At 45.8% G+C, this 25,365-nt stretch overlaps 1 protein-coding gene across 1 annotated transcript in view; it reads left to right on the forward strand.

Moving 5' to 3' along the window:
- Ldlrad4 (low density lipoprotein receptor class A domain containing 4) overlaps positions 1-25,365 on the forward strand; it is a 133,323-nt gene that overhangs the window by 42,107 nt on the left and 65,851 nt on the right. The gene's annotated exons all lie outside the window — the stretch shown is intronic.

Consider the following 25,365-nt stretch of genomic DNA (forward strand, 5'->3'; position numbering starts at 1 on the left):
AGATGTTCAACCACGCAGCACACATCCCAGCTCTCGGGCCAGTTCTTCCAAGTTAGTGTCCTCGTGCCAGCTTGTCAGGGTGGGCAGCGATTAGGAGCAATGGAGAATAAGGCAGGGTCCCCAGAAAGACCTTGGTGTGGGCAGAGGGTCCCAAGGATCGCCACCAGAGGGGCGGCCCCTGCACGTCAGTGGAGTGTACGTTTTCAACAGGGCTCGGAGAGAACTCAGAGACTGTGAGAGCCATGCCAGAATGTGACTGGAGACAGTGTTGTTGCCTTGTGCTGTTAGTGGAAGAAGGACAGTCTGCAGTTACCCCAGGGTGGTGCTGGCCTGGAAGAGGTGATTCCATCAGTGAGGTTGGAGCGAAGGGAGGAGCCTGCTCCATGGCCCAGCAAAGCCTGGTGCTGTGCATTGAGGCACTGAGCTGAGGAGGAGGAGGGAGCGGGGAGGGCGAGGGGGAGGCGGCCGCTGCCTGGCCTTGGGACAACTCTTGCAGAGCAGGCACTCTGTGCTCTGCTGTGGGCAGCCTGGGTTGCGGAGGGGGAGATGGAGGTAGCAGGGCTCTCATGCCAATCCTGTTTTGGTGATTCTCTCAAAAGGTCTGTGTGCACAGGGCCTCTCTCTTCTCCTTCCTATAGGAGGTCATTTAGTCCTTGCAGCAGCCAGGTGTGATGTGAACTCACAGTGCTTCCTCTTCACACGAAGGAGTCCAGGCTGGTACTGTGGCAGGGAGTTGGTCAGGGCTGATGCCAGCGGGGACCCCAGAAAAGACCAGAGGTGACCAAGTCCGGTGCTGCTCTGGGTGCCTCCGTGGAGTGAAAGGACCCAGAGCAATGGGAGGCCTGGTCCACGCTGAGAGGGCTGTGCGAGACGGGTACAGGAGTAAGCATGTGTTGCGGGCTGTGGACCATGTGCGGGAGATGGAGCAGCTGGCTCGCAGCAGGGGCTGTGTCTGGGGACTGCGGCCGCCCTGCCTTCTCCTCTGCGTGCTTCTGCTTAGGGTGCACAGGCGTGCGCACGTGTCCTGGAGGTGGAGGCGGGTCGTTTCCCAGCTGTGCGCTCCCAGACGTCACGTCCAGGGCACTGGTGCCCCTCAGGATGCCTTCCTGGAGGACCAGCACTAGGGCTGTTTATCTCGGGTCGGGAGTGACTCAGGGTAAACACCCGCGGTGCTGCTCTTCTCGGTAGTGACGGTGGTAAGAGGGTGGGTTTGGGTCCCAGACCCCCTGCTCCGCGACTTCTGCTAGTAACCTTAGTGAGGTGGATTTGGATGTGACATTCAGCCGAGAGTTCCTTTGCAATAACATGATTATTTTAGGCATTTTCAGGAGAGATTCGTCAGGATGCCGAATGTGCACCTCGTCTGCCAAAACCAGACCTCCCCGGCACGACAGGACAGTTGTCTGCAGCTTACCCTCCCCGCCCTTCCCCAGTGTCGCTGTGTGACCTGTTCACCGGGGACAATCATGGCCCAGTGTGGGAACCCAGAGCCTGGCTCCTTGCAGGTGCTCCTCCTGGCGCTGCTGCAGACGGGGCCAGATCCTGCGCTTGTTCCCGTTCTCCAAAGGGACAGCTGACCTGCCTTGTTTCATGTGTTTGTTTTTCTGTCATGCCTGGAGGTCCCCAAGGTTTTGCACACACTAGGCAAATGCCCTACCTCTGAGCTGCACCCAGCCCACCCTGCTGCCTTCAGAAAGTGGGCTGCAACCCCACAGCATTCCCACAGGAAGCAGACAGTGTCTGCTGCGGTTGTAATGGACCCAGGATGCCACTGTTAGGGTGGCTCGTGAGAGGGGCCCCAGTAGGCAGTGGCAGCAAGACGAAGAAGGTTTCCAGGTGTCTGTGACCAGTGGCGTGTGGTGGAGTGGAGCTGCAGCAGGCATCAGGCCCAGGTGAAGGTGCCCTGTGGTCAGTCAGGCTGGCTTCCTGATCACCGTTCCAAGGCTGGGAGCCCCAGTAAGCAGAGAGACCGGGAAGCTGATGTTAGTGATTTTGGAGAAAGGAATCTGGAGCTGTGCAGGAGGCTCTGCCTTCTCTCCTTCACTGCTGCTGCGTTCTCCTGTGCTCAGTCCTTGGAAAGCTCCAGAGAGGGGGGGTCTTCCACACAGTAGGCAGGGCAGGCTCATCGCAGTGGCTGAGGGAAGGACACCACCCAGAAATTCAGAGGCTACCCCAAGCCCTGTGTCCAGTTGTCCTGTCATGGGGCAGCCAGGGCATTGCCTTTGGCAGGGTGTAGCCTGTTGGACCCAGTGTGTGGCACGGTGCTCTCTCAAGGATTTGTGGGAGACCTGGTCCTTGGTAGCACTGCTTTGAGGTGCCAGGCATTTCCTGAGCTCTCATAGGAGTGTGACAGGAAGTCCAGACCACCAGGGCAGTGACTGTAGATGGTTTTCAAGGGAAGGGAGTGGCTTCCCTGCTTGGGCTCCTGCAGGTACCTATGACTCAGTCTCCACAGGGCACTAGTATCCCCCTGCTGGTGGCACCCAGGTGCCAGCTGAGGCCTGATGGACATGTGTGCCTGGGCAGGACTGTTGGGTCGGCAGGCCCTTCTTCCAGGGCTGGCCACGTCGCTAATATGCTTGTGTGTTCGCCTCACCCAACCTTCAGGGTCTCTCGCCTCTGCAGCCCTTTCTCTGTCTTCCCTTCCTTCACTTCTTTAAAGGCCACGGGGTTTCCCCAGCCCATTCGCCTCTCCTGAGCCTGGATAAGAAGAGGCCAGCGTGAGTGTGTCTGGAAATGACTAGGGAAGGGAACAACGTTCCCTCCTTTTGTTGTCTGCTAACATGAGGGTTCTGTTCCATTAGTTTTATGTCTAAACAGTGTTAAAAATGTTTATTACCACATATTCTCAAGTCCCAAGTTGTCATGTTTTGCGATATTAAGAATATACCTGCAGCCCACAGCACTGCGGATGCCTTGCAGCACCATCTGCCTTTCGGAGTTGCAGCCACGAAGAAATGCGTGCTGCAAAACGAGAGGAAAGGGTCCAAGGTCTCTTTCTAAAAATGGGCTTCTTAACTTGTTTCCTGGCATAATGTTTGCATTTATGGATAGTACTTCTCAGCCTTTCATGAAATTTCTGCATCTTGCATGTGGAAAAAAAGAGAAGCTATTTTAAATTATAAAGGAAAGCTTTAATCTAGGCCAAGAAACTGGGGAAAATAGACTTCTTTTCTGCTTTCAGCCCCATTTCCCTACCTAACGTTAAATATGACTATTTCTCCAATTTAGAGGGTTTTCTTTGTAGAACTTGAATGAGCTATTTATTGGTTAATAAAAAGTCAACCTTTCAAGTATAAATGGAGCTTTGGGAATCCTGCACACACACGGCTATTTCTCCGTGTTGCAGAGCACGTGTCTGTTGGGCCATGTCTTCTTATGGTTGTGTAAAAAGAAATGATGGCTGATAGCTCGCCAAAGAGGCATTTGGACTCAGTGGCTTGGGGGATGTGTTTACGTTGCCTTTAATGGTGTTGATTGTTCTAATCTGATAAATATAACCAGGCACTGCATATTTTCATTTCTCCACACTTATTTGGGCTCATGTCAACCAATAATCTCATTTCTGTTTCGATTTCTCTTACTAAATGTCTGGTTACATGTGTTGCCTTTTAGACTCAAAAATCTTGCATCAAGCCTTCCTTTTCCTTGATTTAAATGAATGACACAACATTAGCACTCTGTTCTATGTGGAATAATGTGAGGTTTACTCTGTCTAGGGTCTTTCACCAGGAAGTGCACTTAGATAAAGGAAGCCTTTCCGCCCGGGGATACTGTACCCTCTTGGGTGGATGGGACAGGACTGCTTTTGAGTTTCTCATCCCTGTAGATGGAGCTTTTGAGCCCCTCCTCCCTGCTGCACCCCCAACCCCCCACGGCTTTGGGACAGAACTAGATTAGTGAATTCATGGCTTGACAGACTGAACAGAAAAGCAAGGCCCTGTGCTCCATATTCATGTGCATCTGCCCCTCATGGCGACATGCTAATTGGCTGGCCAGTGCCCAAGACAAGGACGTGCAGGCTTCCTGTGGCTCACACTGCACTTCCTGTCTCCAGGGATAGGAGAGAAGCAGGTGGAGCTAGGGAGCTCAAGATGGCCACCTGACGGGTCCAAAGTCAGACAATGTCTCCTCCAGGGAGCCCCTGCCAGGGTCTCAGGGGCTGCCAAACCCCTGATGGTGTCACCACTTGATGGTGTCTGCAGCCACCCTCTGCCTCAGGAGGGCAATATCCGGTCTCATGTCTGTCTTCACTGGCTCACAACGCCTATAATCATACTCATTTTGGCATCAAAATCATATCTTTTGGTAGGGGACACAAAGCCACAAAGAAATCAGATTTCCTGGTTAGGAATGCAGGTTTTTGTCAAATGTCTTGTGTCTAGTGAGATGATCATGTGAGATTCCGTCTTCCTGTATTTTATTAACTGATGTGTTATCTTGTCCAGCTTTATGTTGAACAGCAACCTATTGTATTTTTAAAAATGTGACCTTTGCAAAATATATATTACTATACAAGAACTATTATTGAGTGCCCCTTTAAAGATAAGCTAGTTATTTGTTTTGTTCTCAGGCATTATTCTAAGCATTAAAGCACACTAGTGAACCATGCATTAGGATAAGCTTTAATCTCCCAGAAAAAATAAGCAAGATAGATAAAATATATAGTAGTTATATAGTGATAGATAAAGGCAAAATGAAGCAATAAAAGGAGCAAAGAGTATGAAGAATTTGAGATTTTAGATGAAAACACCTATCTCAGTTACATATTACAGTTTACATATAACTTGGCACTGCTTTAGAAATACAGAAAATGCTTTTAGTAAGGAGCGGAGCACATGGCAAGGCATCGGGTGGGACAGCGGTGAAAGGAAGGAAGAGGGAGGGACCCCACTGCCCTTCTGTGCAGAAGTGTGGCCTATGTGGGTGGGCCCGGAGCCCCCTCTGCTTGGGGAGGCTTCTGGGGGCGGCACAGGGAGCCTGGTGAGAAGGTCGGTCTGAGCTTACTGCTTGGGAGTCAGAGGTCCCCGATTTCTCCGCCTCCGGGAACCAGCGTGAGTGTCACCTACGGCTTCAGCCAGCGTTGCTTCTCAGAGCAAGTGGGGCGGGGCTGCTGGAACTCAGCTGCTGTGAGCTCCCTGGGACGTGAGAGGGACTGTTGGGAGCCCACAGCTTTTCCAGGAGGGAGCGTTTGTGTGTGACTGTGGGAACAGGCTGGGGGCCCCACCACTGGCCGGCAGGGTGGATGGTTGTGCCCCGTAACGTCCCCACCTCGCACCTGAGATTTCTGCCCAGCGAGTGCCCAGAGAGAGTCTGAGCAGAGTGAATGCTGGCTGTGGGTGTGCCTTGCCCAGGCCGTCCTAGCAAGCAGAACAGCAGGAGTGACGCTGTGGACCACACTGGGGGAAGGAAGAGAGTAGTCACGCCCTGGTCCACATGGGGGGCCTGAGGGCAGCATCCAGCAGCAGAAACGAGAGAGGGAGCGCTTACGTTTTTTTGATGAAGATTTTTTTCTTCTCGGTTGCACTTGTTTGGTTTGAAAAGTACATATTTTTGTCTTTTTCTATCTTCCTCTCTTCTCCTTTTAATATTTAATTTTTAACTTCTTCCCCCTTTTAATCTTTTTATTGTACCGGGGATCGAACTCGGGTCCTTGCGCTTGCAAGGCAGGCCACCGAACCGCTGAGCTAAACCCCCGGCCCCCACTTTTAATCTTTAATTGGACCTTCTCTCTCTCGTCTTTCTCATTTCTCTCTCCTTTAAAGTATTTTCCCAAATGTTTATCTTTATTAGCAACTTTTTAGCACGTTCTATATTGTTGTTGCCCCTCTCTTCTGCTTTCTTTGGGTTGTGGTAGTTGTTTTCAGATGATCATGGCTGTGTTTCCATTACTGGTTTATTTGGAGTGGTTAACTGCCATCCGTTCACTTCTTTCTGAGCTAAGAGTTGAGCCCAGTACCCTGAGCATGCTGGGCGGGTGTTGTACTGTGGAGCTACACCACCAGCCAGTTGTAAGAAACAGTGTCTCAGTCCAGCCATGGCACCCTGCTGCTGAGCTGTACTCTCAGCCCTAGAACTTCATTTGGAATTCAACCCAACACTACACACAAACCAATTTCTTAGGCACATCAAGAGGAGGCTGCTCCCTAAGAAGGCCCCAAATAAAAGTGGGGCAAAGTCGCATCCTTACGAATAGATAAATGTCAATATAGAAACACAAGAAATATGAAAAAAGGCAATGTGTTCTTCAAAATTGTAATAATGCTTTAGAAAACAACCCAGGATATAAAAATGGATGAGATGCCAGAAAAAATTCAAACTATTAGTTTTTTTGAAAATGACAGTGAGTTCAAGGAGGATACAAATAAACAGCTGAATTAGCTAAGGAAGACAAAGCAGGATATGCATGAACTGTACAGTAAAGAGCCATTCTGAAAAAGACCCAAGAAGAAGTCTTGAAAGTGAAAAGTCCAGACAGTCAAATAAAAAACTTAATTGAAAGCCTCATCAATAGACTTGACTTAATGGAAGAAAGAATATCAGAGCTTGAAGGCAAGGTGAATGAACTATCACATTCGGATAGTAATTTTTAAAAAAAGAAGCTCTGAACAGAACATAGATGATCCCTGGAGTGACACTAAATGATCAAATGTGAATTAGAGGAAGGAGCCCAGCTATAGGCTAATGGCACAGGAAACCTATGCAGTGAAATAAAAATAGAAAAATTCCCAGACCCCGGGAATGATACGTACATACATCCAAGTGCCAGAGGATTAAGAACCCCAGAGGGAAATGACCCTGAAAAAAACTCTCCAGGACATTATAAACTGCCAAAAGCCCAGAACACAGGTAGACTACTAAAAGCCGCAAGAGAAAAGTACCTGGTCACTTACAAAGGCAAACTTATCAGAATAAGCACATTTCCCAGTAGGAACTCTATAAAGGCCAGGTGTGGGGGGTGTCGAATAATGTAGTTCAGGACTGAAAGAATATAACTGAAGATCTACATTACTATACCCAGCAAAGTTACCTTTCAGAATTGAAGATGAAATACTTTCCAAGGTAATACTATGTAAATGAATTTGTGACCACTAAAACGGCATTCTATAAGATATTCAAAGGCCTCCTACACCTAGCTGACAAAGAAAATAAGCACAAGAGCACAGGAAAGAATAAATATCGTTAGAAAAATAGACAAGCATTTGAGAAATAGAAAAGGACCAAACATGCCTCTAAGATAAAGGAGAAGTAAATTAACATAGATTATTCAGAATAACTAAAAGACAAAATAAGAGGAATCTGTATATACCTTACCTTTTGATACCCTGAATGTAAGGGATCTTAATTCTCCAAAAAAAAAAAAAAAAAAAAAAAAAGAGCGACTATTTGGGTTAAAAAAAAAAACCCAATAGTTTGTTCACTAAAAGAAACTCACCTTACTGACAGAGATGCACAAATACAGGGTATGATTGAGAACTATGGTGAATATTTACATTAAAAAATTTATTACAATAAAAGACATGTTCCCATTAATTCCCCTCAGAATACTCATTCTTTTTAAAACACACTTAGTCCATCATTGTTTCCACTTTCTGAAGCAGTTTGAGAAGATTTTTTTGGTGTCTACCCCAAAATGTTTCCCTTTTATGTTCATTTCGAGTCTGCAGAAGAGTCAAAGGTTGCACAGTGCCAGACCTGGTGGGTGAGATAGATGAGGACACACCGAGATGTTTTTATGGTCTTGCCTTTCCATTGAATGTACCTGGAAGAAGCATTCACCATATTCTTATCATACTTTATAAAGATATAAAAGAGCATTTCCACAACTGTGCCAGAAAATAGCGAGAGCAATATGAGTATGTTTAAATCAAGGGGCAGTGCTTTGAAAGGGATTAATGAAAATGTATCACTTACTGAAATGCATTATAATTTAAACATTTACATCTTTTTTGGTCACTCCCTTGTACATATACTGAAAGTGAAAGAATAGAAAATAATATTTCAATCAAATTGAATCTGAAAGCAGTTGTTTTCATATCTGACAAAATAGAGTTCAAGCCAAAATCAATCAAAAGAGACAAGTTGCTACATATTGATAAAGAGAAAAGTTCGTCAAGAGGCAGTAACAGTTATAAATATATATGCACCATGTGTTGGAGCACCTAATTTTATGAAACAAACACTACAGGATATAAAGTGAGAGACAGACCCAGTATGACAATAGTAGGTGACATTCACAATAGATAGATTGTCCAGACAAAATAAATCAACAAAGACAATCAAAGTGAAATTACTGTGTAGATCAACTGGACTTAACATCTAAGGAATATTCCACCCAGTAGCTGCAGAGTACACCTTTTCAAGCTCACAGAACTTTCTTCAAAACAGGTCATATGTTGCATTGTAAAGCAATTCTAACAAGTATTTAAAAATTAAAATAATTTCTTGCATCCTACCAGGCTATAACAGGATGAAAGTAAAAATAACAAGAGAAATGGGAGAAATTAACACGTGGAGATTGAGCAATACACTTTTGAATGAGTACCAGGCCATTGAAGAAATTAGGGGAAAATTTAAAAATTCCTCAAATCTAATGAAAATGGCAACATGGCATATTAGAACCTATGGACAGCAGTGAAAGTAGTTATAAGAAGGATGTTTATAGTTATGAGTGCCTAAATCAGAAGAGAGATTCCTAATAGATAATTTAATGTTGTATCTCAATGCCTTAGAAAAACAAAAATCAAACCCCAAATTAATAGTAGGAAAGAAATAATAAGGCTCTGAATAGAAATAGAGACTGAAAGAACGATGTGAAGACAGGTGAAACAAAGACGTGGTTCTTTGAAAAGATTAACAAAATCCACAAACGCTGGGTCGTGCTAACCAAAATAGAGAGGAGCCAAATTAATAAAACTGGACGAGAAAGAGGGTATTATAGCACATACCGCCGAAGTTGAAAGGATAAATAGGGAATATTTTGAAAAATTACATGCCAGTAAATTAGAAAATTGAAAAGAAATAAGCAGCTTTCAAGACACATACAACTGGCCAAAATTGAACAAAGAGGGCATTTGAAAAGCAAAACAACCCCAAAATCTAACCAAATCAATAAGAAGCTATGAAATTGAAGCTGTAATAATACCCCTGCCCCCAAAAGACCCAGGACCAGATGGATTTACTGCTGAAGTTTACCAGACTTTTAAAGAAGAGCTAATACTAATGTTCCTCAAACTACCCCATGAAGTAGAAAGTGAAGAAACTCTTCCAAACTCACTCTGTGAAGCCAGTATTACCCTGCTGCCGAATCGTGATAAAAAACACTGAAAAGAACAACAAAAAACACCACTAAACAAAAGTATGTGCCAATAGCCTTGATGAGCATAGATGCAGAAATCCTCAATAAAATACTTGCAGATGGAATTTAACATCGCGTTTAAAAATCACACACTATGTTCAAGTTGATTTCATTCTAGGGATACAAGGATTCTTCAGTATATGGAAATTAATGTAATATAGTACATAAAATCTGGGTTAAAAACTAACAGCTCATTTAAATAGATATAAAAAAGCCTTTAATAAATTATAGCATCGTTTCCTGGTAAAAACCTGAATAAACCAGGTATAGAAAGATTATGCTTCACTATAATAAGAACTCTCTGTGACAGCAGCATTCTGAATGGAGGAAAACACAGAAATTTCCTTATAATCAATAAGAGCGCCCCCTGTCGGTATTCTTACTCAATACAGCCCTGCAAACTGAACCGGAACAGTCAGCCAAGAGAACGAAAAGGGATAAAATAGGGAGAAAGTCAAATTATCCAGTGCATCCAGCAGCAGGGCTGGATCTCCGATGGACACGCGCACACGAACCTTGGTACCAGCGTGTGACGGAGCAGCGTGTTCAGTGCAGTCAGTTGTGAGCTGCAGCTGAAGCTGTTTTAAAGTGTGCTGTAAATCATGAATCACAAACCACACATTAAGATGAAATCGGTGCACGTCGCTGGAGTTGCTCGATCCTGCTGCTTCAGATTCCAGTGTTCAGAGACGTCATCAAGGGAGATGAAACGTGGCTCTGTGGTTATGATCCTGAGACTGGGGTGCAGACTTCTCACTCGAAGTACCCAGTTCACACGCAAAAAATACCAAGCATCCTGTCAATCAAGATCCAACATCAAGGTGTTGATTGTGTTTTTTTACTTTACTATGTTACGTTTGCACCCAGGAACATTGTGGTGAACTCTGAATATTACAAGGCTTATTAGAGTGTTTGAGAAACGTGCCTCGCTGGGCGTGGTACCACATTCCTGTAATCCCAGCACTCAGGAGGCTGAGGCAGGAGGATTGTTGGGAGTTTGAGGCCAACGTGGACTACATAGTGAGTTCAAGGCCATCCTGCATTGCAGAGCAAGACCCTGTCTCAAAAAAGACGAAGTGAAAAGAAAAGGATTGCTGTGCCTAGAAAAGGACCTGAGAAATGGGCGAACTGATTTCTTCCTCCACCACGGCAACACTCCATTTCCACGTCACTTCTGGTGCAGCAGTTCCTGTGCCCTCCTGCTCCTCGTGTACCGGATCTGGCACCGCATGACTCCCGGCTCCTCCCCAAGGTCAGAGTGCCCATGCGAGGGAAACGCTGCGAATCAGTCCAGGACATCAGAGCAATTAAAGACACCCAGGAAAGAGGACTCCAGAGCTGCTGCAGAAAGGGGTGAGAAAAAGGGGCTAAGTGTGTGTGAAGCGAGGGAGCGTATTCTGAGGTGTTATTTTACTCATTAAGTCTTTAAACATTCATCGTATTTCTGATCACATCTCTTGGAAGTGCTGGGCTGAGGTGCAGACGTGGGTTCCCAGCCGGCTTCCTCACACCCCTCCTCTGCCTGCCACTCGGAGTCTTGCAGCTGCCCACAGCTCCCCACATCCACTGACCTGGCTACAAGAGGCTTGCTCAAGGAGGATGTGTGGGAATGTCATTACTGTGGGTCACAGAGCAAATTTGCAGATTGTTCAAGTCCCGTAGATATTGTTAATGGCATCGTCGTAGTAGGCAATACTTTGATTTCCCCAGTGATTGGAGGTAGACTCAGCCTTTCTGACTTGTTTCTTCTGATCCAGCCCCAGACTGCCCAGACCTCTTCCTAGGGGTGGAGCCCTGTGTCCAGGAGTAGGGATGGTGCCATCATAGGTCAGCTGAGGGACAGAGACTTGCTGTCTTCTCTCGTCATCCCTCTGACTCCACCCTGCCTACCCTGCCTGGGGTCTGTTCTGATGCAGTGCCAGAGGCAGCAGGAGCAATGGGACAGGGGTCCGTGTCCCCTCACTTCTGTCCCCGGACTGCCCACTCCTGTTCGTGAGAGTTGGTTGCTCGGGCACCGCTTGGGCTTCTCAGGACCCTGAGTCTTGCTCACCTGACCTGCTGAGCACTGTGACTGGACGGCAGGTGTCCACGTCCACGTTTGGCTCGTGCTGCCCTCGATGGCCCGGTTCCTAACTGGTGGCCTTCAGTGCCTTCTTCTCCAGTCCATCCTGAACACGAACCAGACAGGAAACAAAACCCAGCCACGTTGATGTGTTGTGCCTGAGCCCTGTGTGGTGCCGTGCTGCTGCCCAATCCGCGCCTTTGCCGTACTGCCCACACTTGCTCTGTGTACTCCTGAGAGTGGCTGGACCCCCCAGACTGACCTGGCTTCTGTGCTCTTCTCCTCTCAGCTTCTAGTCAGCGCCATACTTGTGCCTGAGGCTTTGCTTAACTCTCTCCTGTGACGTGCAGGCCATGCCCACTGCTGCGTCCTGCTCTCAGGTGGTCTCTGGGCAGCAGCCGTTGCCCACACTGTGCCAGGCCCAGCAGAATGTGTTGTTGATGACTCTGCAGTGGTGCAGAGGGATTCTAGGAGTCTTAGCTCAACAAGGGAGGCACTCTGAAGGTTTGTGAGCTGCTTTCAGGAGCCATGTTAAAGGCTGCTGGTGAGTCACCTTGAGTCCTTAAGATGATGCCACCCAGACCTGAGCCTTGGAAGTACAGGGGATCGTCCTGTCCAGCTGCGTGGGTGGCTGGGCCTGGCTTTGTAAGTGCTGGTCCGAGTGTTGGCCAGGGACACCCAGCCCTGCCCTCTGCTGTCCTGGCGGCCACCCCCGAGATGAGAACACGTAGGCTTTGTTTGTAGCTTTACCACCATCTTCTGACAAGGTAGCTACAGAATTTAAAGTTGAACATTTTTCCACATTATGTATCCTTTGTGAGGCTTTTATTTCAACATATCACATTCCAATTTAAAAAATGTACTTGGGTGTATATATAATTTGTGAAAACAATACATTCTAACATACACTTTATATGTATATTATTCCTCAATAAAAATTTTAATTTTATCGTGTAGTCTTAAGCCCTCTTCAGCCTTACCTCATCCCATGCTTTAGAGACATTTCCAAAGGAAGCTTTTCAAAATGGTGTATCCCAAAAGGAAAAAAGGGAATATGAAAAGCAGGGACCAGGGCTTTAGCTCAGTGGCTCTGCGCCTGCCTGGCAAGTGCAAGGTCCTGAGGTTAATTCCCAGTACCACCCCCCAAAAGAGAAAATCAAAGCATGCACCTTGGAAATCCCCTCCAAGCGTGGCTGTCCACAAGGGAGGCTCTCGCACGTGAGCTGGCAAGGCCAGCCGGGGTGCTGTGCCGGGCCACGGCGATTTAGGAGTGAGCAGGTGGGCGAGGTGCCCTCTGGCCTCCCTGCACTCTGCAGTGGTGAGCGGCCTCCGCCTCCTGCGGCAGTCGCCGGCAGTGCCTGTCTCCCTCAGGAATGGGCGCCAGGGGCTGTGATCTGTTTGACCGGATGTGGCCTTGCCAGCATCTGGAGCCTTGGCTCCTGGCGCGTTCCCTCACTGCCCTCCTTTCTGGGTTTCTTTTCTGCCTCCTCTCAGCAGTGCTCACGTGCTGTGGCTCCAGCCCGAGCTTCTCAGGTGGCAGCGGTTAGCTGCAGAGTCGATCACTGTGGTGCAGAAAGACTTGGCCGGACACTGGGTGGCCAGTGGCCTCTGTCCCTCTCAGGTGACAGGGCCGGTCTTTTGCCGTCTGACCCACCCTGCTGATGCTGTGTGGGTAATGAGGAGGGAGTGGGGTACTCTGCCTTGGGGGACAGTGCACTGCTAGTAACTTGCTGTGGACATCTGCCTTGAGGCAGCCTAGATGAGTCAGACATTCTGAGGATTATTCCTTCTGTCTGCAGCTGATGACCTGTGGGACCCGAGTCCTGCCAGCTGCTTCCTGTGATCTGCTGGCGACTGTCGGTCTTTGGCAGTGTCACTGCATGCATGTGTGACCCTGGTGCACAGCCCGGCACCTGTGTGCATGTCCAGCTTCAAGACAGACTCGGGAGAGATGCCCTGGGACAGACACGTTTAGAGTTGAATGACAGAAAGTTTGACTTACTGCTCGTAAAGTATTGTATGTGCTCGAAATGATGGACAGCTGGCGCCAGGGGCCCTAACTGGGGCTTTGTCTCTAAAGATCACACATGGTGTTGGCAATCGTAGGTCAGTGATCCACGCTGAAGCTGCTGACGTTTGATTTTACAGCAAGAGAAACATTAACTGGGGCGAGGCTGTTCACAGGGAAGTAGTAATATAATTAAGGTCAGGCTGCTTTGAAGTGTGACTTACAACCCATTTTACAGATGAGCACAAGGCCTGGAACTAGAGGCCAGGAAAAAAGCTTGCGATCGGCCTCCTGATACCCGGATGACATTGGCTCTGTGTCTCACCAGCCAGAGGTCGGCTCACTGTGCTCCTCTCTGATTTCCCGAGTGCCACTGACCCCACTGGGAAAGGCAGAGCGTTTCCACGGTCAGATGTTTGGGTGACTCTCAGCTCAGTCCTCGCATCAAGACCTGCAGTGCTAGATGTTGTGGACTTGAAGAACGGGTGATATGTGTGCATCGCGTTGTTTTTGTCCCACGTTCTCATTGTCCACAGTGAGAACTCATGAAGGTTGCCAGATGTCTCTGGCAGAGTGGGAAATGAGCTTGTTCCCATGAAGCTGCTAGGCAGGGTGCTCCAGGCTGGTCGGGTGGGTGGGGATGCTGGGACGAGGGCACCGAGACCCGAGTATGGTTGCCACCCGGCTGTCTGGGGAAGTCACTTGTGTCCCTCCCACACATTCTGGGGCTCTTGGCAGAATCTTGGCTCTTTCCTGGATGTAGTTGTTGCTGCCTGAAGTAATGTTGCTTCACCCTGAGTGTCTTGCTCTAAAGATGAAGACTGGGAAGGATGCGTTTTATGTAGTGATCCTCCCTGCTGTGAGTGAATTCCAGCTTGCTCCTGGGTGTTCTTGTGACCCAGTCTAGAAGGAGCCACACCACACCAACACCTCCTCCTCAGGCCCCGTAGACCGTGTAGCTCCCCGAGGAGGACACAGGTGGTGGCCTCAAGTAGGTGTCCTGGGGCAGTGTGTGTACCCTGCCATAAGCCCTGGGCTGGGTACACACCCGGAACCCGAGGCCAGAGGGCGTATGGGGCACCAGGAGGGCTGAGTTCCTCCCGGCCGACTGAGTGTCCTGCAAGGCATCTCCCGCCTAGCTCCTGCATCTCCACCGCTCCTACTCCTGCCTGTCCCTTGAAATGATCATGGCAAACACAGGAGGGAAACTGTTCCCTGGCCTGGGCCCGGCCACACTTGGGCCCAAACGCAGCCCTAACGCTCTGCTCCTCCTCAGATGTGTGTGTCTATTCTCAGTTCTTGCACAGAAATGTGGTTCTGCATAATATGTGATCGTGAAGTTTCTTTCTGCATTTATTGAACCATGCAGTTGGCTCTTAGAACATGAAAAAAAGGAAGAGAGAAAAACTAAACTTCAGAAAACTAGTCCACGGGGCTGCAGCTGCGTGCAGACGTTTCCCAGTGTGAGCTGGGCCCTGGCTCATCCTGCATGGGCGAGGTGGGGCGGGGAGTAGATCTTGGAAGCACTCAGCCCAAGACAATGAACAAATCATTTTTCCTTTTGCATGTATCCCTGAAAGGTATTAGTAGTTGTGAATTGTTTTGGGTGCTTCAGAAACATGTCCCAGTGTTTAAATAGTATCCTTTCATTAAGGTGCAGAACACCCTGCCTGGCTCCACGTAAGAGCTCCTCTGAGAGCGAGGATCTGGGATGGGGCAAACAGTTCCCTGTGTCTGCCCCACCCTAGGCTCATCCTTTGTTTGCCACAGCTTCTGTCTAAGGGAAGGGACCTGGACAGGTGGACGTGGGTGAGCACTGTCACCGTCGCTGGCTGTGTGGGCCTTAGGAAGAGGCAGGTGCATCGAGCCAGGCGTCTGTCTCCCCTGCAGGACAGCGGCACACAGCCCTAAAGGAGAGATGGGTGCTGAGGGCTGCAGCTCTGCATCTGCCCTGTGTTGGAGGACTGCAGGCTGCAGATACTGTGTAGCCGTGATGATGAGTAGAGTGAGGGTGGGCGTGATGGTGGGTGGGGCAAGGGCAGGGCAGGACGAGAGTGGGCAGGACGGGCAGTGTTGCTGCAGTGATGCAGGGAGGCACGGATTACATACTGACATTGCTGTGTTCCACCTGTGCTACCTTTTGGGTTGTCTAACACAGGAGGAGTAAAATCTTGCCTTTGCTTCGACTTCTAGCCCGGACTTGGCAAAAGGGTTGGGAGGGAGTCTTGGAAACTCTGCCCTGTGAGCGCTCAGTGCCCTGTGTCCCTGCAGTGCTGGCCTAGGACTGGCTAGCAGTCACAGAACAAATCACATCTGCCTGCTCTCTCTAGCTGACTGTGACACTGCCTGTGATAGGACATGTGCATCAGATGACATTTACAATGCAAACTTGAAGAGAACTCTAAGTGCCGAGGAACTGGGGGGTCTTCTTGCCTCCACGAGAATATGGGCTGTGAATGGCAGCGTTCTTAAACACGGCGATTTGTAATTCCCTGTCTTCCCTCTGTATGTGTTGTCCTCCAGGGTGCTTTTTCCTGTCACTGTAGAGGAGGGAACCAGGCGGGCTAAAGTTCGGTTGAAGGCACAGCCCCAAGGGCCGGGCTTCCAGCCTGGCAGTCAGGGTGGCTCCTGAGGACCTGGGCTGGGAGTTGAGAACATGTACTTCACTTCTGAGCAGATGACCTGAGCGCTGCAGACGGGACTGCATGGAAGGGTTGCAGTGGGCACTGAGGAAGTTGCTGAGGTACCAGGGTGTGTCTGTAAATAGTTTTATCCTAGTGGTGAAGTCAGAAGCCATTTGGTCTAATGCCCTTGTTTCATAGATCTGAAAGCAGTTTCAGTTGTGTTAGAAGTGAATTGGGAAGGAATCAAACCCAAATCTCTCTTGTTCTGTTGTTGACAAATTTTGGAGCTTGCAGTTTTACTGACAAGTACAATTGTAAATGTACCTCTTCTGTTTCTTTAAGCTTGCCTTCAGCCAACAGATGTTTTCTATTCATTAGCCTGAGAAACAATTTTGCAGCTGGGCATGGTGGTGCAGGCCTATAGCCCCAGCACTCTGGGAGACTGAGGCAGGTGGACTGCAAGTTTTAGTTGAGCCTGAGTAACTTAGCAAGGCCCTATCTCAAAATATATATGCATGAACAAATGCTCTGGGAATGTAGCTCAGGGCAAAGGCCTCTCCCCACCAAAACAATAAAAATAAAACTAAAACCAAGCAAACAAAAAGCGAGATAGCTTTGGCACTGCCCCTTGCAGTGACTATTTGCTGTTTAGAGGAAATACAAAGGTATTTTCTCACTCTTTTTTCTGAAGTAGAAATGGATGGTGCTTTTGTTTCTGCACTACAATGAGGCATAGTAAGAAGGGAAGAAACACATTGAGGACTCTTAAATCTTCCCTTTGCTGCCTTGGAATTTGGTCAGTGGCCTTCAGAATGTCTGGTATGGGTCAGGACAGGGAAGGATGGTCACAGATAGCACTGCACACAGGGACCAGCAGGGTCACCTGTCTTCGGCAGTTGAGTTATGAAGAGTGAGCTGAGGGAGTGGAGCTCAGACAGCACAGCAAACTGCCTCTGCCTTCAGCGGCAGCTTCCAGGTGGGTTTGTTTCTACTGCGTTTTCTTTTTTCTTTTTTTAATTGAGTTTATTGGTGCATTTTAGGGATACAGTACAGTTACATTCATTGTTGGGATCTTGTACCTTTACATGACAGGTCTTGGTTCTCATTTTTTCCCCTTACCCCTGCCCTCCCTTCACCCTCTCCTCCCCTCCCCATTTACAAACACTATTTCCATGTTTTCATTTTCTCACATTTTTTCTTTTCCCTTATTACCCTTCCCCTACCCATCCCACCTTCCCTACATCTTTAGCCCTTTTCTTCCTACTTCATGATGTCAGTTATCTCATTAGGATCTTATGTACTATTACAGTTTATTCATACCAGAGAAACCATTCGGTATTTACACATGTGTGACTTATTTCACTTAGGAGTATATCCTCAATATGTATCCATTTTCCCATGAATGAATCTAATTTCTCGTTCTTTATGGCTGAGTAACATTCCATTTTATAAAAAACCACATCTTCTTTATCCATTTTCCAACTGATGGGCAAATGGGCTGTTTCCAAGTTTTAGCTATTACAAACTGTGCCACTATATACATGGATGCACGTACATCACTGTGATTGGATTATTTTCATTCTTTTGGAAAGATACCCAGCTGAGGGATGGCTGGGTCAAATGGAACCTCCAGTCCCAGCTCTTTGAGGTATCTCCATATTGATTTCCACAGTGGTTGCTCCAGTCTGCACTCCCACCAACAATGGAGAAGGGTTCCTTTCTCCCCACAACCCTGCCAACATTTGTTATTGTGTGATTTCTTGATAGCAGCCATTCTTTGTGGGGTGAGGTGGAATCTCAGTGTTGTTTGCATCTGCATCTCTCGAATGACCAGTGATGTGGAACATTTTTTCATATATTTATTTGCTGCTTTTATTTCTTTGTCTGAGAAATGCCTGTTCATTTCAGATGCCCATTTTTGAATTGGGTCTTTATATTTGGGGGGCTGATTGTTTTGAGTCCTTAATATATTCTAGATAATAGTCCTTTGTCTGAAGAGCAGCTGGTAAACATTTTTTCCCACATTGTAGGTTGTCTCTTAGTTCTGTTGATGGTTTCTTTTGCAGTGCAGAAGCTGTTTTATAAGATGAGCTCCCACTTGTTGATTCTTTCTGCTAGTTCTCGTGCTACTAAGGATTTGTTCATAAAATCTTTTCCTATGCCAGTGTCTTCCAGAGTTCTGCCTAATTTATCTTCCAGTAAGTTTCGTGTTTCTGTTTTAGTACTTAGATCTTTAATCCACTTGGATTTTAATTTAGTGCATGGTGAAAAGTAAGGGTCCAGTTTTAATCTTTGGCAGGTTGAAATCCAGTTTTTCTAACACCATTTATTGAAGAGGGTATCTTTCCTCCACTGAAGATGGTCAACTCCTTTGTCAAAAATGAGGTAGCTGAGTACATCTGGATTTGTTTTTGTGTCTTCCAATCTGTTCCACCAATCCTCAGGTCTGTTTCTTTGCCAGTACCATGCTGTTTTTATCACAGTGGCTTTGTAGTATAGTTTCAAATTAGAAGTTGATATACCCGCTGCCATGTGTCTGTTGCCTAGGATGGCTTTTACTATTCTAGGACTATTATGGTTCCAAATGAAGTTTTGGATTCTTTTTTCTAGTTCTGTGAAATATAGTGTTGGAATTTCAATTGGCATTGCATTGAATCTGTATAGCAGTTTTGGTAGTATGGGCATTTTCACTATGTTGATTCTTCCTACCCAGGAACAGGGAATATCTTTCCATTTTTTATATCCTCTATGACCTCTTTTTTCAGAGTGCTTTAGTTTTCAGTGTGGAGGTCTTTTGCTTCTTTTGTTAGATTGATTCCTAGATACTTCATTTTTTTGGATGCTATTGTGAAGGAAATTGTTTCCCTAATTTCTCTTTCAATGAGTCTGTTATTTGTGTATAAGAAATCTATCGATTTTTGGGTGTTCACCTTGTATCTGGCTACTCTGCTAAAAGTGTCGATTGAGTATAGAAGTCTTTTGGTAGAGTTTTTTGGGTCTTCATTGTAGAGTATCATATTGTCAGCAAATAATGACAGTTTAACTTCTTCCTTTCCTATCTTTATTGCTTTAATTTCTTTCTCTTGTCTAATTGCTGTGGCTAATGTTTCCAGAACTATATCGAAGAGGAGTGGTGATAGTGGGCATCCTTGTCTTGTTCCTGATTTTAACATGAAACTTTTCAGTTTTTGGCCATTTAATATGATGATAGCTGTTGGTTTTTCATAGATGGCCTTTATTAAGTTGAGGTAGAGACCATCTATTCCAATTTTTTGCAGGATTTTATCATGAATGGGTGTAGAATTTTGTCAAATGCTTTTTCTGCATCTATTGAAAGGATCATACGGTATTTGTCCTTGACTTTGTTAATACAGTGTATTACATTTACTGACTTACGTATGTTGAACCATCCTTGCATCCCTGGAATAAATCTGACTTGGTCAGGATGTATGATCTAGATGATCCTCTTTGTTCTGTTTGCTAGTATCTTATTAAGGATTTTTGCATCTATATTCATTAAGGAGATTGGCCTGTAGTTCTCTTTTTTAGTTGTGCCTTTCCATAGTTTGGGAATCAAAGTGATACTTGCTTCCAGGAATGAATGTGGAAGTATTGCTTCCCTTTCAATTTCATTGAAAAGTTTAAAGAGTAATGGCAGTAGTTCTTCTCTAAATGTCTTGTAAAATTCAGCAGTGAATCCATCAGGACCCGGGCTTTTCTTTGTTGGTAAATTTTTAATTGCATTTTCAATTTCACTGACTGTAATTGGGGTGTTTGAAATGTTTTTATCTTCTTTGTTCAACTTTGGTAATTCATAAGTATCTAAAAATCTGTCCATTTCTTCTGTGTTTTCCAATTTATTGGAGTACAGGTTCTCAAAGTAGGTATTAATGATCCTCTGGATTTCTGTGGGATCTACTGTGACTTCACCTTTTACATTCCTGATTGCATGGATCTGAGTCTTTTCTTTCCTTTTTTTTTGATAAGATTAGCTAAGGGTTTGTCGATTTTATTTATTCTTTCTAAAAACCAACTCTTTGATTCATTTTGTTTTGTATCGTTTTCTTAGTTTCCATTGCATTGATTTCTGCTCTAATCTTTATAATTTCCTCTCTTGTTCGAGCTCTTGTTTTTCTAGGAGTCTAAGATTCATCATTGGGTTGTTTATTTGAGCTCACTCTGTTTTCCTAGTGTAGGCATTCAGTGCTATGAATTTTCCACATAGAACTGGATCATTGTGTCCCATAGATTCCTATATGTTGTATTGGCATTTTCATTTATTTGTAAAAACTGTCTGATTTCTTCTTTAATTTCCTCTGTGATCCATTGATTGTCCAGGAGAGTGTTGTTCAGTTTCCATGTGTTTGTGAATTTCCTACAGTTTCTTCTGCTATTGATCTCCAGCTTAATTGCACTATGATCTGATAATATACAGAGGATAACTTCGATTCTTTTGCATTTATTCAGACCTGTTCTATGAGCTGGTATGTGTTCTATCTTAGAGAATGACCCATGTGCAGCCGAAATGAATGTATATTCTGATTTTGTGGGGTGGAATACACTAAAGACATCTATTAAGTCCATGTGTTCCAAAGCTTGGTACAGTTCTAGTATTTCATTGTTGATTTTCTGCCTAGATGATCTATCTATTTGTGATAATGAGGTATTTAAACCCCCCACTACAGTTGTATCAGTGCTTATTTCATTTTTCATGTTACTTAATATTTGTTTTATATAGGTGGGGCATTAATATTTGGTGCATATATGTTTATGATTGTGATCTCTTCCTCTTCAATTGTTCCCTTTACAAGGATGTAGTGGCCTTCTTTGTCTCTCTTAATGAGTTTTGGCTTGAAATTTACGTTTTCTGTGAATAAGATTGCTACCCATGGTTTTTTTCTGGGCTCCTGTTGCATGGAGTATTGTTTCCCATCCTTTCACTTTCAGTCTGTGGACTTCTTTTTGGACTAGGTGTGTTTCTTGTATACAACATATTGTTGGATTTTGCTTCTTAATCCATTCTGCCAGTCTATTTCTCTTGATTGGTGAGTTGAGGCCATTGACATTGATGGTTATAACTGATATGTTCTGACTTATTATTGTCATGTTATTGTCCTTTTGTTGACTCTTTTTACTTTGTCCCCCCTCTCCTTTTATTTTCTCGCCTTGCCTATTTGATTTGGTCTGTTGGGCCTCATGGTGTTGTGACCTTCATTGTCCTTTTCTAGGATTTGTTTAGAATTCCTTGTAGTGCTGGTTTGGTATTCATGAAGTTTCTCAGGTGCTCTTTGTCATGGAAGTATCTTATTTCCCCATCCATTTTGAAAGAGAGTTTTGCAGGTACATCAGTTTAAGTTGAAGCTTGTTTTCTTTTAGGACTTGAAATACCTCACTCCAGGCTCTCCTTGACCTGAGGGTTTGTGTTGAAAAGTCTGCTGTGATTCTGATGGTTTTTCCTTTGCATGTGATTTGTTTTTTTTCTCTTACTGCTTATAGTATTTTGTTCTTCTGTTGGATTTCTGGGATCTTGATTATTATATGTCTAGGTGTAGATATTTTTTGATCATGGTTAGTTGGAGTTCTATATGCCTCACTTGTCTGTATGTCTAATTCTTCCCTTCTGTTTGGGAGGTTTTCTGTCATTAATTCTGTGAAGAGCTTTTTAAAGTCATTTGTATTTTCTCCTGCTACTTCATGGATTCCTATCAGTCTTATGTTATTCTTCTTTGCATCATCTAGAAGTTGTTGAATCGATTTCTCATGATTCCTTACTGTTTTTAAGAGACCTCTCTTTTCATGGTCTCTGACTGCAACCCTATCTTCTATATCTGAAATTCTATCTTCGCAATCTTTTATTCTGTTGTGTACACTTTCAATAGAGTTTTTTAATTTCCTGGATATCTGTTTGAATCTTTTATGGATTCCATTTCTTTCCTATGTTGGGCATTCATTGTTTCCATTTCTTTCTTATTCTGGACTTTCATGGCTTCTATCATGGTCCTGAGCTCATCTATTTTTTTTCTCAGTTTCTGTTCTAGCATCTCGAATCATGACTTCCATTTTGCTCACCATCTCTATGGTCACCTGGGAAATCATTTCTGTTGTGAATTTCTCTAGAGCCTGATTATCTGTTTTGTTACTTCCTGTGCTATGGGTTCGGGGTGTCCTGGTGGTTCACTATCAGACTTTTCATCCTCATTTGCCCTACTGTTTGCCATTGGTGGACTGGAAGTCTGTCTTTGTGTCTTGCTTAAGTGTTTTCTCATTTTTATTTTTGTTGTTGAGTTGTCCTTGGTTTAATTTCTGGGTTATTACTTAAATATTTCTGATATAGTTACACTTTAGCTTTTGTGCCTCTAATGCCTCAGAGACATTCTCATTTTCATAATATCAGAGAAAACAACTCATTAAATCAATCACAATCCTTTATCCCAATTGATACATTCAGCAGCACAATAGGATCAAGCACAACTTGCAAATTGACCACTTGTGGTAGTCATTAATCTATCACCTTTAAACCATGTGAATTAAATTAAAATGAAGAAGCAGCTCAAAATATGTTTGCAGTGGATATGCTTTTCAATATAGCATCTTTACCATTTAGGATGGGGGCTTAGACAGAGTTAGGACAAGAGGGGTAGATAAGTGAAAGTATTGGAGGAGGTTTCAAGTGAAGCCTATTGACTTCAAAAGGGATAGACAGAATGCAAGAGTAAGAACAAGAATATATCCCCTTAACAGTAACAGGGGCTCTCTTTCCCTTGAAACTACTGACCCATGAGTGAGGTAAAATTACAGAAGAAAAGAACATAAAGAAGAAAGAAAAAATGATAAAAAAGAAGTCTGAGTTAGGGTAGGAGCAGGAACAGAAAGGGAGATGAGGGATAATATGGTGGAGCAAGAGACTGTGTTGGAGAAAGAGGACAGAAAAAAGAAAGAAATTGCAGGGTGGAATGAGGAAAAGAAAGAAAAAAAAAGAGTTTGAAGGGCCTCTTTCAGACTATGTATGTCTCTGCTGTCATAATATACCACATGCACAGCCATGTGCAGAACCAAGTCCCCTGATCTCAGCTAGCCAATGACAGATCCCCATGACTCAGACTGACCTCAGGCCACAAGGCCTAAATTGAGTTTCCCAACCTACAGGGTTGAACTCCACACAGTTCTACTACAGGTTTCCCCCGCCCTTTCTTTAAAGATGTTCAAAGTTGGGAGCTTAGAAAAATACCCTTTATTACCACCTATGCCTCTGCAGAGTGGGTCCAAGGACTGGCCCAATTAGGAGGTCTGAGAGCAGGGTGGGGGGTGTCGTGGGGATGTTTCAAGGGTGCCTGCGTGGCTACCTTCCTCGCTGGGCTGGTGGCAGAGCAGCTCTACTGAGTTTTCATCTCCACCTCGCCCACCGGTACCGTCCTATGAGCACCCGGGCCCCCTGGCTCATTTCCCTCTCAGGCCTCCCCTCCTGGCCTGATGGAGACCTGGCTTCGTTTGGAGGGTGGGTGGAGCTGTCATGCAGAGGATGGCCACCAGCTAGCTGTCTTTGGGTGCAGGGAGGCCTCAGGAGCACCAGGAGGTGGTGGTCAGGCATGAGAAGGGAGTCCTGGTGGAGACCATCAGAAGCGGAGTAGTTGCTGAGGAAGAGGCGTGAAGAACAGATCCGAGATGTGGAAACCATAGGAGCCAGCTCAGTGGCAGAGAGTTGGCCCTTGTGCTCTGGGAGGAGAAAGGCTGCATTGCTCCCAGTAACTCTGGCTTCTCCTGGCTCAGGAAGCGAAGCCTGGGATCCTGGCATCTGCCAGCTTCCAGGAAGAGAATTTTCAGGGGGCAAGGTTTCTGCAGTGAGCAGTGCAATCTGATGCTTAAAAATCCTCTTTAAACTTGATCTTTCCCCTGACCCCAGTCTTTCCTGTGGGAGTTAAACTGTGTGTGATCCAGGGAGATGAACAGAGATCATAATCCAGCCTTCAGTGTCCTGGGAAAATCCATGGTGTCCAGAGTCAGCCACAGGAACAGAGCAGTGCTGGGCCCCTGGCTCTGAGAGGAGCACAGCATGGAAACTGCTTTCTGGGTTTGGTGTTGGAGCCAGAGTCTCCCATACCTGAGATGAATAGAAAGATTGGGAGGAAGGAGGAAAGAGTGTGGTTTCAAGGTTTGTGGTCATTACCACAAAACCACTGCATTAATGTAAACCTGAAATGAAGCCACATGGTCTGAAATGTTATGCTCACACACTGGTTTATTCCAGCAAATCTCAAGGTAGTGGCCTGTCCATTCCCCAGTAGACTGAAGATAGATAGGCAGCCTGGTTGGAATGTCCCCATTAATAGTCTTTGAAGACTCTGCTTTTATTAGTTTAATAGAACATTAAAATACACATGTGTTCAGCAAATGCAGTAAGTAAGATGAATTAATGTGTCTTACAGCTATAATGTTCAATTAATTAGTAATTTCTATCCAGTCTGGCTGATAATGAGAAATCTCCACTCTAAATAAAGTTTGACTGCTTCGCTCATGGGAGCTTTTCTGAGCTTCTTTTCATTGCAACAAAAGAGTTTCTAGCATTTGAAAAGGATGACTGTTGTACATTTTTTATATCTAATATTGCCATTTTAAAGATAACCATTCACCACGCCCTGAGAGAAGGCACATGTGGTTCTCCTGTCACACTGTGGGGTCAGAACAGACAGGACAGGAGCACACAGTCCTGGGGAGATACAGGCTTCCCTTCTGGGAAGGAGGAAGGGATTTCTGAAAACCCGCGCTGCAGTGTAGAACTGTTTGGGCCCTGGGGTGATGTGTGTCTGTGTGTGGACACTGGGGAGATGGCCACACCCCTTGTCTAGGCGTGGAAACAGCCACACTCCCTTCCAGCCCTCACCTTTCCTCCTGATACACCGCCTGGTACAAGGGTCTGTGACTCTGACCTATCTCCTGGTGACAGAAGATGCCACTGTGGTTTCAGGTCCCTTCCTTCCTATAACTCTCCTGATTCACAGGGACTCATGGGCTCTTGCTGAAAAGCACATTTGGAGTGGACATGTCTAAGACACGAAGTTCAGAAAAGTTGGAAATAACTTCTTTGGTTTGGGAGGGCTGTTCGACCTTTAAAACCCCCTTAGCTACCCTCATGGAATCAGGGTGCACTGGCTAGCTGGGTTGGCCTGGCCCGGCGGCCCGAGGCCCAGGGAGTACCCACCTGGACCCCGACTCTGCAAGCCCCTGCCTGGAGAGCTGCCTTCCTGCGAGGCGTGTCGGGTGGTGGCCATGTGTCTCGTGCTGCAGGGCAGTGCAGTGTTGTTCGCATGCAGTGCTG

The sequence above is a fragment of the Fukomys damarensis genome, unplaced genomic scaffold, assembly GCF_012274545.1.
Source record: "Fukomys damarensis isolate Sample0158 unplaced genomic scaffold, DMR_v1.0_HiC HiC_scaffold_30, whole genome shotgun sequence".
NCBI lineage: Eukaryota > Metazoa > Chordata > Mammalia > Rodentia > Bathyergidae > Fukomys > Fukomys damarensis.